Here is a 14366-nt window from a genome sequence, read left to right as displayed (position 1 = left end):
ACGGTAAGGGAATTTTGTGGGGAACAACCACCAAATAGGAAGCTTCTGAATGCCGTACTACCAAAGATTACATCTGCTGAGAAGGAAAGAGGGATGAACATCTTACCACACTCTCTGCTTGGTAAAGAAAACACAAAAGGCTCCGAAGGAAGAGGATACAAGCATGCCAGGAATATGCACTGAAGATCATACTATCTTTGGGAGAGCACTGAAGATCTCCTAAGTATCCTTATGTCCTTGTGAATGTGCACTTTGTTAAAAAACAAATTATGAAAAATTTGATTATTTAAAACAATGATATTTTTTTCAATGATAACATGCAAAACATTTGTTGATTAGAAACAAATAAGAGTGCAAATAATTGGATAAAGGCTCAAATTTATTTGATGGAATGGTAGTCTGCAAATGGCAAGACTCCATGGATCTTTACAAATTTTGAAATTGGTGATATATATTGGAAAAGGGCTACATTGAACATAATGACCATTTCTCCACCAACTCTGAATCCAATGTGTTTGAAGCTTCAATTGACGATGACTGAGCGAGAATCTTTGACAGGGGACAGTTGAAGAACAAAGTCTTGCCAGGATGCAGTTACTTGCCAAATCCCTAATTTTTGCCTAGATTGCCCCAGGATGATGTACTCAATCTAGCGGGATACGTATATTCATTTTTTTTATGTCTCTAACTTTTGCCTGGGTCGCCCTTTCCGGTTTTCAATCCACCGAGACGCTCATTTTTTCCTAAGCCGCCCTTTCAGGTTTTCAACTTAGCGAGCTATTCTATTTTTATTTTAGGCGAAGTATTTCTTGACTGCATCTGAATTCACAGGACGAGTGAATTCCTCCCCATCCATAGTTGTAAGTATCAAAACACCACCTGAAAAGGCTCTCTTAACAACATATGGACCTTCATAGTTTGGAGTCCACTTGCCCCTGGAATCGGGCGCGAAAGACAAGACTTTCTTCTGCACAAGGTCGCCTTCTCGAAACGCACGAGGCTTGACCTTCTTATCAAAGGCTTTCTTCATCCTTTGCTGATATAACTGACAGTGGCACATGGCAGTCAATCTCTTTTCTTCAATCAAATTCAACTGGTCATAACGACTCTGAACCCATTCAGCATCAGTCAACTTGGCTTCCATCAAGACTCTCATTGATGGGATCTCCACCTCTACTGGGAGCACAGCCTTCATGCCATAAACGAGAGAGAAAGGGGTTGCCCCTGTTGAAGTGCGAACAGATGTACGATATCCATGTAAAGCAAATGGCAGCATCTCATGCCAATCTTTATACGTGACAACCATCTTCTGGATAATTTTCTTGATATTCTTATTAGCAGCTTCAACAGCCCCATTCATCTTGGGTCTATAAGGGGAAGAATTATGATGTGCAATCTTGAACTTGCTACACAGCTCTTTCATCATCTTGTTGTTCAAGTTAGATCAATTATCGGTAATGATCTTATCTGGCACACCATATCGGCACATGAGTTGATTCTTGATAAACTTCATGACCACTTGCCTGGTCATATTAGCATATGATGCTGCTTCAACCCACTTAGTGAAGTAATCAATTGCTACGAGAATGAATCTGTGTCCATTGGACGCTTTTGGTTCTATCATGCCAATCATGTCAATTCCCCACATGGAGAAAGGCCATGGCGATGAAATCACATTCAGAAGTGTCGGGGGAATATGAATCTTGTCCGCATAAATCTGGCACTTATGGCATTTCTTTACGTATTTGCAGCAGTCAGACTCCATTGTCAGCCAATAGTAGCCTGCTCTCAACATCTTTCTGGCCATGGCATGTCCATTGGAATGGGTACCAAATGAACCTTCATGGACCTCAGTCATCAACAGGTCTACTTCGTGTCTATCCACGCATCTGAGCAGCACCATGTCAAAATTTCTCTTATAAAGCACATCGCCATTGAGGTAGAAACTGTCTGACAATCTCCTCAAAGTCTTCCTATCTTTTACTGCCCCAGGCGGGTAAATCTGGCTCTGAAGGAAACACTTGATATCATGATACCACGGCTTATCATCTTTCACTTCTTCAACTGCAAACACATGAGCTGGTCTGTCCAAGCGCATCACAGTGATATTGGGAACTTCATTCCAAAGTCTAACCCCAATCATTGAAGCAAGTGTAGCAAGAGCATCTGCCATCCGATTCTCATCTCGAGGAATATGATGGAAGTCAACTTCAGTAAAGAATTTTGAAATCCTCATCGCATAATCCCTATACGGAATGAGGCCGGGTTGATTCGTTTCCCATTCACCCTTAATCTGATTAACAACGAGGGCCGAATCACCATAAACATCAAGATGCTTGATCCTTAGATCAATGCACTCCTCCAATCCCATAATACAAGCTTCATACTCAGCCACATTATTCGTGCATTTGAAAGTTAGCCTTGCTGTAAAAGGAAAATGTGTGTCCTAAGGAGTAATAATCACTGCCCCAATACCATTTCCATATTGATTTACAGCGCCATCGAATACCATACTCCAACGGGAACCAGGCTCCGGTCCTTCATCGAGCGTAGGCTCATCACAATCCTTCATTTTCAAATACAAAATCTCCTCATCTGGGAAGTCATACTGAACTGACTGATAATCCTCAGTCGGCTGATGTGCCAAATGGTCAGCCAAGATACTACCTTTAATAGCCTTCTGAGCTCGATACTCAATATCATACTCTGCCAACGGGCAATCCTCCTAGTTAAAGTAGGATTCTCGAAGATATACTTGATTGGATCCATTCTGGATATCAACCAAGTCGTATGATTTAACATATATTGGCGTAAGCGCTTAGCAGCCCAATCCAAAGCACAACATGTCTTCTCAAGCATTGAGTATCAAGAGTCACAATCGGAGAACTTCTTGCTCAAGTAGTAAATAGCATACTCTTTCTTTCCTGATTCGTCTTACTGACCTAGGACACAACCCATTGAATCTTCAAGAACAGTCAGATACATAATCAATGGTCTTCCTTCCACGGGTGGAGACAGGATCGGAGGCTCAGACAGATACTCTTTAATACTGTCAAAAGCTTTCTGGCAATCCTCGGTCCAATCATGATACTGATCTTTCTGGAGGATCTTGAATATTGGTGCACATGTGGCAGTCATGTGGGATATGAATCTGGAAATGTAATTCAAGCGGCCAAGAAAACCTCGGACTTGCTTCTCAGTCTTGGGCGCAGGCATCTCTTGTATTGCTTTGACCTTTGCAGGTGTCGCAACCTGAAAAATGGAATGCGAAAAAAACACAACCGGCGAAAGAAAAAGACAAAAGAGTCGCCACCGTGTGTTATTCATCCCAAAGGAGGGAAAGGAAACGCTCGAAGTAAACCTGAAAAAGGAAAGGACAAGACGGGGTCTCGCAACCAAATCTTGGGTTCGGGAGTCGGTTATGCGAAGGGAAGGTATTAGCACCCCTACGCATCCGTAGTACTCTACGGGATCCACTTTTGTAGTTTTCGTCTAAAGGGTGTGGGTTTATCTTGTGCTGTTTGCCAAAAAAAGGGTTAAATGAAAATGACTCGCGCGGATGTCGCATCCACTGCATACGTATCTCATCTGAATATGAGAATCAGAGTCTTCGTAGCTCGGCTGACCTATGGGTTGGGATGTGTGCTCGCTAAGACATCGCGTCTTATGCCTACGTATCTCATCTGGCCTGAGAATCAGAGCAAAACGTAGTTCGGCTAACTACGGGGTTATGGATTGGGTTTTGGGCGAACAACGTTACTACGCAATCTACCGGATGCTCGACCTTTGGAGACTTACTCGCCTGTAGTAGAAGGAGTTAACGTGTTGCTTTGGGTTTTAGGGTTTGGGATGCTCGAGGGAAAAAAGGGCAGTCCTTGATGAAGGAACCGCGCTACCTGCAGGGATACGAACACAAAACACAAAACATGTATCTTGAGGTAAACACAAAACATTGCCTCCTATCGAGGTCTTCCAGCTAGGAAAGCAGTAAAATGCGGGAAAAGGTAAAAAGTACCACACGGATAAAGATCCGAAGTAACAGCAACCAAGGGGACAAGAAACCCAGAGATCTCTCAAGCTGATACCATCAAAGAAAAGTGAGTCAATACAGGTAATTGGAATGAACCTCCAAGGGTTATCCCACAAATAAAGTGGGAAACCACGCAAGTTATCCCTGCAAAAGTCATGTGAGCCCTCACAAAAATTCAACAAAAGGGTTAGTGAAACATCATAAGCATTTTTTTCATGAATAACAGTATGGTTTCAGAAACCTCAAACCCTGTGGCATACACTCAAAAATTAAATGGTTAAACATTCAAGGCATTGTTTATACATATTAAACCCATGGGCAAAGGTAATGGGAATAATGGCAAACCTGATTGGAGAGCTTGATTGAAATTGAGTTGCACCCGTCAGGTTTACAAAACAATCTTCAGGGTTTATGTGAGGCAGAGGTGATTCTGTGTAGTTGAGTTCCCTTCGGGGTTTGGAGGCTGCTCTGAACTTCGTTAGGTCTTCTCTCACTATCTTTTTCCTCAGGGTTTTGTTCCAAGGAAACCTCAGAGTATTTTGCTTCTCTTCAAAATCCCCCTTTGTTCTGTGTTCTCTCAAGTGAAGCCTTGGTATTTATAGACTGAATTTCATGGTTTTGTGGGCTCAAATGAGAGAGACCCAAGTCCAAAATTTTTTATTATATTTTATTTATTTAATTATTTATTTAATTAATTAATTAATTAATTAATTAATTAAAAAAAAATTATTATTATTTTTTTTTTGTAAAAAATTATTATTTTTTTTTTTTTTCGTTTTTTTTTTTTTTTTTTTTTTTTTCGTTTTCTTTTTCGTTTTTTTTTTTTTTTTTTTTTAGATCTAATTCTGATTGACATGATGAAATGCAATATGAAATGCTAAATGAATGCATGAATGAGGAGGGCAAATTTTGGGGTGTTACAGCTGCCCCTATTCAATCATTAGCTAACCCGAGTAGGATGAAAGCGAACAACTTATCAGACAAACGGGGTGAGCTGTGATTGAATACCAAAGACAGACCGAAAATTTGTGCTCCGAGAATACCACAAAAACGCGGAAATACATCGCGCTGTTTATCTTTCTTCCGATCCTCTGGCTTAATCTGGAGTTTCGATCCTCTGGCTGAACCTATACTCAGTCCTCTGGTTGGATATTAATTTTGATCCTCGGGCTGGATACGATTTTGATCTTCTGGCTAGATCTTCTTCGTTTCGATTCTCTGGCTGAATCTATTTCCTTTGATTCTCTGGCTGAATCCATTTTCGGTCTTCGGGCTAGACCTGACTTTGATCTTCTGGCTAGATCTGGAGTGTCGATCCTCTGGCTGAATCTGAACTTAATTTGATTCTCTGGCTGAATCTACTTCGATCTTCTGGCTAGATCTGAATTGTTTCGATTCTCTGGCTGAATCTATTTCCGGTCTTCGGGCTAGACCTGACTTCGATCTTCTGGCTAGATCTTCTTCGATCTTCTGGCTAGATCTCCTTTGTTTCGATTCTCTGGCCGAATCTATTTCGATCTTTTGGCTAGATCTGGATTGTTTTGATGATAAATTCCCATCATTAGGATCCCGCATCTGAGGCATGCGCTGGTTGACCCTCTTTTGAAATCTACACCCAACCTTCATATTAGATATGCAACTTCGAGCATATTCCACTTTTGGGCTTCGTACATATTCTTCGGGCTAGAACATGTTGTAACGACTCCTCAACTAGACTTGGGCTTGCTGGGGAAATAAAGCTTGTAGGCGACTTCACTGGGGAATCTTCAAATTGAGCCTTAAGTTGGCTTACTGGAACACGATTCTCAGGCTGAATCTTCGAAATGACCCTCAGGCTGGATCACTGGAACACGATTCTCAGGCTGAATCTTTGAAATGACCCTCAGGCTGGATCACTGGAACACGATTCTCAGGCTGAATCTTTGAAATGACCCTCAGGCTGGATCACTGGAACACGATTCTCAGGCTGAATCTTTGAAATGGACCCTCAAGCTGGATCACTGGAACACGATTCTCAGGCTGAATCTTCAAAATGAACCTCAGGCTGGATCACTCACGCTTGATCCTCTGGCTGGATCTCATGACCTTGGTTGTAAAGCAATTCTTCAGTCTTCTTGGAAGAACCTGTTTATCAGCTTATGTGTATGCTTGATATGATATGCATGCGAATGCAAATGCTATGCATGGTGTAAAAGAAAAAAAGAAATCTGCTAGGGGAAGCAAACTCCGGTAGGGAATAGATCGCTGTATCAATCCTTGAATGCTCTGTGGGGAATGATCCGTCTGCCGGGACCAATGAGCCACCAAAAATAAATTGGCTGCTTGAAAAGTCGACCTTGTGGGGGGAGTATCAACTATGGAAACTTTTCTCGGCGAGGCTCTGTGAGGAGAGTCTATGGGGAAAACACTTCCTGGGGAAATGTCGTATGAAACGACCTTTGTTGGGGATATGAACTTGCTAATCGTCCTCTAGCTGGGGATTAGAACAAATCTGTTAGAAATAATCTGCTGGGGATGAGATGAACACTGGGAACACCACCCTCTTGTCCGTTGGGTATGCAACCACTCCGCTGTTGCTAGGAAGATACAGTCTGACACCGTCAACTCCGCTGGGGATAGACAGTCTGGATACTGTCAACTCTATTGGGGATAGACAGTCTGGATACTGTCAACTCTGTTAAGGAACATGCTCTGCTGAGGAGAGACTTTGTCAACCGCTTGGGGATGAGGATTCATGACTTGGCATCCGGTTCCTGTGACCTGCAACCAAAAATACACGTATGCCTCGGGGGAATTACTCGGTTTGAATTCACCATTCGGGAGTAAGCACATTCAAAGCAATTTTAAATGTTTTCCTGTGCAAATCATCTGCAAAAGCCACCATTATGTTCATATGCAATATGTTTTATCAAAAATTCGGACATTTTTGCAAACAAATTGATAAATGAAAAATAAAGAGGCTCTTTAACTGAATTATTCGACTCTTACTGGGGAGAAAATTTGTGCCAGGAATAGGCGAGGGTATCAGGAAGCTGATCCCTGAAAAGAGGTGATCGCTATAAAAAAGAGAACTATCCTAATGGCAATGGGGATACGGGGTCCCACTGAGTTTCGACTCTGCTATGGCTCGTATGTCCTCAAGACGCTCTGCTCATCTTGCTTTCTGAAGTGGATGATTAGTCGATCTTTAACCTTCGAAGATTGCCGGATTGAATGAAACGGTGATATAACACTGATGAACTCAGATCACAGTCATTCGCTTATTCCCTAACTTTTGCCTGGATCGCCCTTTTGGGTTTTCAATCCACCGGGATACCCATTTTTGCCTGAGCCGCCCTTTTGGGTTTTCGACTCACCGGGTGTACTCTTTTTTTATATCCCTAATTTTTGCCCGAACCTCTTTATTCTTTTTTTTTGGTTCGTCGGGATGCCCATTTTTTGCCTGGACTATTCTTTTTACTGTCCAGTGGGTCTATTTTATGCGAAGTATTTTTTAACCGCGTCTGAGTTAATAGGGGACGGGAATCCTTCGCCCTCCATGGTTGTTAGCGTCAAAGCTCCGCCATAGAAAATCCTTTTAACCACGTACGGACCCTCATAGTTCGGTGTCCATTTGCCCCTGTGATCTGTGTTGGGAGAAAGAAATCTTTTGAGTACCAATTCACCGACTCGATACTCCCGAGAGCGCACTTTTTGACCAAATGCTTTCTTCATTCGTCTCTGACCGAGATACGTCAATTCTGGGTACGTAGTTCCAGCATAGCACCATTTCCCTGTTGGTTTGATTGATGACCAAAGCTGAGTCCCCGTATACATCCAGGGATTTAATCTGTATTTTGACGGCTTCCTCAAGTCTTAGGATACAAGCTTCATATTCGGCTTCATTGTTGGTGCAGGGAAAAGTTATTCTGGCACCAAATGGCATATGAACCCCCTTCCGGTGTGATCAATACTACACCAACTCCGCGACCATTGACGTGGACCGCCCCATCAAACATCATAACCCATTTGGATTCAGGGTCAGGCCCCTCCTCCGGGAGTGGTTCCTCTCAATCTTTCGATTTGAGAAACATGATGTCCTCATCAGGAAAGTCAAACCTCATAGGTTGGTAATCATCAATCGGTTGCTCTGCAAGATAGTCTGACAAGACACTTCCCTTGATGGCTTTTTGTGAAGTGTATTGGATGTCATACTCTGTCAGTATCATTTGTCACCTAGTAACTTTTCCGGTAAGTGCTGGCTTTTCAAAAATATACTTGACTGGATCCATTTTTGATATCAATAGAGTCGTGTGAGTCAACATATACTGTCTTAATCGGCGAGCAGCCCATGCCAAAGCGCGGCAAGTTTTCTCGAGCAATGAGTATCTTTGTTCACAGTCGGTAAACTTTTGCTAAGGTAGTATATTGCATGCTCTTTTCGACCTGACTCGTCATGCTGACCGAGCACACAACCCATTGACCTTTCTAACACAGTCAAGTACATGATCAACGGTCTTTCCTATCGGCCTGTAGACTGGCCCCGATCTTGATCTCTTTCTTGTCGTCTTCGGTACCAACGTTGATGGTCTCAACCACCTCCTGATAAGGTGTAATAGCTCGGTCCTCCTGTTTCAACAATCTGGCTAACACTTCAGGCAATTCACAATCTTCCTCAGCCCCTTCTTCGGCTTGATAGATAGGATTGTCGAAGTCATACTTGGCCATAGCAGTGTCGTTAGCAGTGAGATCCGAGTGGTCGGCTCTGCATGATGGAGGATCATGCTTTACCTTAGAATGAGAGATTTTTTTTTTGGAAAGAAAGAAAAAACGAAAAAAGAAACATTGCCATTTTTTTTTGTAAAAGTAAAAAAAACTGAAAGAAAGAGAACACAAAATTGTTTGCAAAAGCTGTCCTTTATTGATGATAAAAATAATTGTGAAATGTAACTAAATGGATGGCCCTACAAATGAGCCGTTACACCTTGGGCAAAGTGTAAGACTTTATTATGCATGTAATAAAGGAAAACAATAAAAATCACTCTTTCAGCAGAGTAACCCGGACGGTTTTTTCAGACGACCAATTGTCGAGCTTTTCTCCCGGGACACACGGGCGAATCCAGCTATCTAAGTCACAGTCGCTGTCAGCCTTGTCTTCATCTGCAGCATTGACGATGTGGGGAGAAACCAAACCCCCGCTGGAGAAAGTACCGGCTTCATTCTTCTGAGATCTCGGAGCATACCCCAATCCAAACTTGTCTTCTTTGATGACTGGCTCCACAAATTTGCCCCAGCCTTGGGCATTACCAGCCTTAACCACTTCAACAGCTTGCCTGTATGAAGAGATAGAAGTCCCGACCTTCTCGAACTCAGGTGAAAAGACAGCTTCGGGCGCGACCTCATTGATGTTTGTAGTTTCGAAGCCCTGACACAGCATCTCGTGCATCTCGCCGTCCATCTCTACATACTTAAATGTAGACAGGTGGCTAACAAAAATATCCTCTTCACCACAGACAGTGACGATCTGACCTTCTAGTTCATATTTGAGCTTCTGGTGGAGGGTAGAAGTAACAGCACCGGCAACATGAATCCAAGGCCGACCTAGCAGACAGCTGTAGGCAGGCTGGATATCCATCACATAAAAGGTGATCTTGAACATCTGCGGTCCAATCTTAACTGGCAACTCAACTTCGCCAAAGACAGCTCTCTTAGAGCCATCAAAAGCCCTCACAACTAAGGATGATGCCATCGCAATCCAACTTCATTAAGGCTTTCTTTGGAAGAACATTCAGAGAAGAGCCTGTATCAACCAAAACATGGGAAAGCACCACCCCTTTGCACTCCATTGTGATATACAAGGCTTTGTTGTGATTCCTGCCCTCAGGTGTCAGGTCATTATCGGTGAAACCTAGCCCCCGGCTAGCGTTTACATTGGAAACTACCGACTCCAGCTGGTTAACAGTTATCTCCGGTGGAACATAGGCCATATTCAGTACTTTCAACAAGGCTGCTCTGTGCGCCTCAGAGCACAACAATAGTGAGAGAATGGAGATCTTTGAGGGTGTCTGATTTAGCTGGTCGACTACCTTGTAGTCACTTTTCTTGATAATCCTCATAAACTCATCCACTTCCTTCTCGAATGCGGTCTTAGGAGGATCTTCCTCAGTAGTAACCTCTTCGGTGGGTACCTGTTTCCCTTTAGCCTTGGCAGCTGCCTCGACTTCAGTATTCGCGCGTAATGTTGATGGTGTAAATAGGCGTCCACTGCGAGTGAAGCCACCAACCCCTCCAACATTGTCTACAGCGGAGCTACCAATGTCAATGTCTTCTTCGTTAACTTTCTGCCCCTGGCAGTAGATATCAACCCCATAGTGCCACGGGATAGCACTGTCTTTCTCATACGGAACAGGTCCTGGTACCGTGATGGTGATTGGACCAACCAAAGTCGGTTGAGGGCTGTCAGAGTAAATTGCAACTGGTGTTGAACTATCGATGTTCACCGCTGCTGGTTCTGTACTTTCTGGGAAATATATTGTTGTCGGAGCGAGTCTCTCGGGAACATATATTTCTTCAGGAGTGAAATAAAACGTCACCGTCGATACATCATTCTTCACCGGACGGGCCTGATCGAACTGAAGACAACCTTCATCTATCAGCTGCTGAATACCCCTTCTCAAACTGTCACATCCGTTTTCGATAGCTTGACAATTTCTGCATTCTTCCCCACAGCCCGGGAAAATCTGTCCTTTCAGAAGTCGGTCTTTAACCACCGATAGCGAAGTCTTCACCTTAGTCACATCAGAAACCAAATTCAAAGTTTCCCCACTATCAACAGCATTAATCCTCTGCCCGCCGTGAGCCGGCATCGGGTTCTGGATAACATTAGGCGCCGGAGCAAAATTGATAGCCTGGGCATCTCTCAAATCTTGTACCTTTAACTGGAGAGCCTTGCAATTATCTGTAGTATGGCCAGGTGCGTTGGAGTGAAAAGCACATCTGGCGTTGACATCATAACCTCTAGGCAAATTATTGGGATCGATTGGTGGGGCCAGAGTTCTCAACGTAACCAGATTCATGTCAATCAGCTTGGGAAGTAATACTGAATAAGGCATTGGGATTGGCTCGATGACCCGGTCCGTCTGCCTTGGACGTTGTTGATAGTGTCTCTGCTGACCCGGATTACCTCCTTGTTGTTGATTGTTGTACCTGGGTTGTTGTTGCGGATGATATTGCGGTTGAGGAACAGGTGTTGGAATAGTGACTGCGGCCACTTGATCTTGATAATAATTAGGGCGTCCTCTACCCCTGCCTCTGCCGGTATACACAGCGCTTGTCTCGCCTTCTTTTCTTCGCTGACCGCTACCAGCAAACGGTCTCTTGGGACCTGATGAGTTGGAAGCACTATTGTCTTGAATTCGGCCCATCTTCAACAGACTCTCGATTCTTTCTCCAGCAATTACTATCTCTGCAAAGCTGATTGACGGGAAAGCAGCCAATCTCTCAATATAATTGCCTTGAAGAGTGTTCATGAACATGTCCGCCATCTCCCTTTCAGACATAGGGGGTTGGACGGACGCAACAATCTGTCTCCAACGCTGAGCATACTCTCTAAAGGTTTCCTTGGCAGTCTGAGACATACCTTGCAACAAGGTCCGATTTGGAGCCATGTCCAAGTTGTATTGATATTGCTTGATAAAAGCCTCTGCCAAGTCTTTCCAGCTCTTGATGGTAGTACGAGACAAATGAGAATACCATTCACGAGAAGCTCCAGTTAGACTGTCTTCAAAATAGTACATCCACAGCTTTTCATCTTCCGTGTGAGCTCCCAACCTTCCCAGATAAGATTGGAGATGAGTGCGTGGGCAAGAAGCCCCGTTGTATTTCTCAAAAGTAGGGGGTTTGAACTTGTGAGGAATCCTTACTCCCTGAACCAGACCAAGATTTGTGACATCAAAGCCTAAGGAATTTTGAGACTCCAAAGATTTGAGCTTCTCAGCAAGCTCATCCATACGGCGAGTGGTCTCGAGGGCCTCGTCGTGCAAAGAAAATTGATCACACTGATAATCTTCAGTAACGGGGTGCCCGTTAATCCGAATTCCTTGATTCACATTGTACCTTCCGCCAATACCATTTCCAACATTCCCTGTGTTGCCAACATTACCCGGGTTTCCATTAGCATTTGCGTTACCCGCGTTACCAGTGTTCACAGGGTTATCAGCGTTCCCAGGGTTACCAGGGTTATCAGCGTTCCCAGGGTTACCAGGGTTTCCCTCAGCATTTGGTATCTCCAAATCTGGATTGGGCCTCGGTTGCTCAACAAATTCCCTCAGCTTTTCTTGGCCTGCTGCCATACCAGTCATCAATGTCATGAACTGATCCATCCTTTCACGCATATCAGCCAGCTCTTTCTGTACTCGGTCCATCGCTAGTTGTGGACGATTTTCCTTTGTCGGGTACCTGTGGACTCGCTTGGGACCAATAACTGCCTGATACAGGGAACAAACATTAGACACTGCGGTGACACCTGCAAAATAGACAAGGGTTTTAATATGCATGGTATGCGATGCACTGCTTGTTCAGTTTTAAGGCACCCCCGTTTTGAAAGGGAATACCCTGCAAATGAATAAGCATGAGATGTTGGATGCAAATATGCAGATGATATTATGCAATGCAAAGGCATGTCAATAAGAATTGATGTATCTGCTTCAGCATCTGTCGGGTTGCACTGCCTGGAGAGAAATTAAGAGCACACCAAACAAAGGTCATGGGATGGATCATGTTATCCTTAATATCAACCACCCATTTTGGTGGATTATGGTTTACATCTTATCAACACCCGAGTTCCATTGATATTAAGGATACCTGATCAGATTAACCATGAATCAAGGGTTTGTTGCAAGTCACGAGCATGGAGTTTAGGTTAAGAACCACCCAAAAGGAGTGTACTAAGGTTTAAACCTGCCAAACATGTTCTACAAAAGGTTCCCATAGTCATAATCCCATCTTTCGGATATTATCAGAGGAACGACTACTCGTATTCCAACAATATTCTCAAGAGAGACTCTTATGAGTGTAGTATCGCGTAACAATCGTATCAAATCTCACACTTGAACGACTTTCGCACTACGTCCTACGAATAGGCCAAGATGGGTTTGGTAAACTAAGGTCCTTGGCTTCTTAGGTCTATATTGGAACAAGTAATGTCTAACCACAACTTACTTATGTGACATCATTGATCTCAACATGACCTCCACCAAGTGAATGGGCTTGCAAGTCAACTCGCTAAGGAATAACTCCACACAAGTCGACAAGACTATGCCATTCTCCTATCCTAAGTGCACTCGAGTTCGGGTATAGAACTCATCTCACAAAGATCACCAAGCAGCCATAGCCAGCCAACAGATACAGCAATGATATGTACACAATGCAATAAGGTAAAGCAGGTAAATAAATAACTGTACAAAAGCATGAACACCCAATAAACAAGAAATCACACAAGCTAGGAGGGACTCGCTTAGGGAAGATGGACCAGCAAGAGGTCAACTTCTTAATGTCCCCAGCAGAGTCGCCAGCTGTCGCAACCTGAAAAATGGAATGCGAAAAAAACACAACCGGCGAAAGAAAAAGACAGAAGAGTCGCCACCGTGCGTTATTCATCCCAAAGGAGGGAAAGGAAACGCTCGAAGTAAACCTGAAAAAGGAAAGGACAAGACGGGGTCTCGCAACCAAATCTTGGGTTCGGGAGTCGGTTATGCGAAGGGAAGGTATTAGCACCCCTACGCATCCGTAGTACTCTACGGGATCCACTTTTGTAGTTTTCGTCTAAAGGGTGTGGGTTTATCTTGTGCTGTTTGCCAAAAAAAGGGTTAAATGAAAATGACTCGCGCGGATGTCGCATCCACTGCATACGTATCTCATCTGAATATGAGAATCAGAGTCTTCGTAGCTCGGCTGACCTATGAGTTGGGATGTGTGCTCGCTAAGACATCGCGTCTTATGCCTACGTATCTCATCTGGCCTGAGAATCAGAGCAAAACGTAGTTCGGCTAACTACGGGGTTATGGATTGGGTTTTGGGCGAACAACGTTACTACGTAATCTACCGGATGCTCGACGTTTGGAGACTTACTCGCCTGTAGTAGAAGGAGTTAACGTGTTGCTTTGGGTTTTAGGGTTTGGGATGCTCGAGGGAAAAAAGGGCAGTCCTTGATGAAGGAACCGCGCTACCTGCAGGGATACGAACACAAAACACAAAACATGTATCTTGAGGTAAACACAAAACATTGCCTCCTATCGAGGTCTTCCAGCTAGGAAAGTAGTAAAATGCGGGAAAAGGTAAAAAATACCACACGGATAAA

The sequence above is a fragment of the Lathyrus oleraceus genome, chromosome 6 (assembly GCF_024323335.1).
Source record: "Lathyrus oleraceus cultivar Zhongwan6 chromosome 6, CAAS_Psat_ZW6_1.0, whole genome shotgun sequence".
Taxonomy (NCBI): domain Eukaryota; kingdom Viridiplantae; phylum Streptophyta; class Magnoliopsida; order Fabales; family Fabaceae; genus Lathyrus; species Lathyrus oleraceus.
This window is presented reverse-complemented; position numbering follows the sequence as displayed.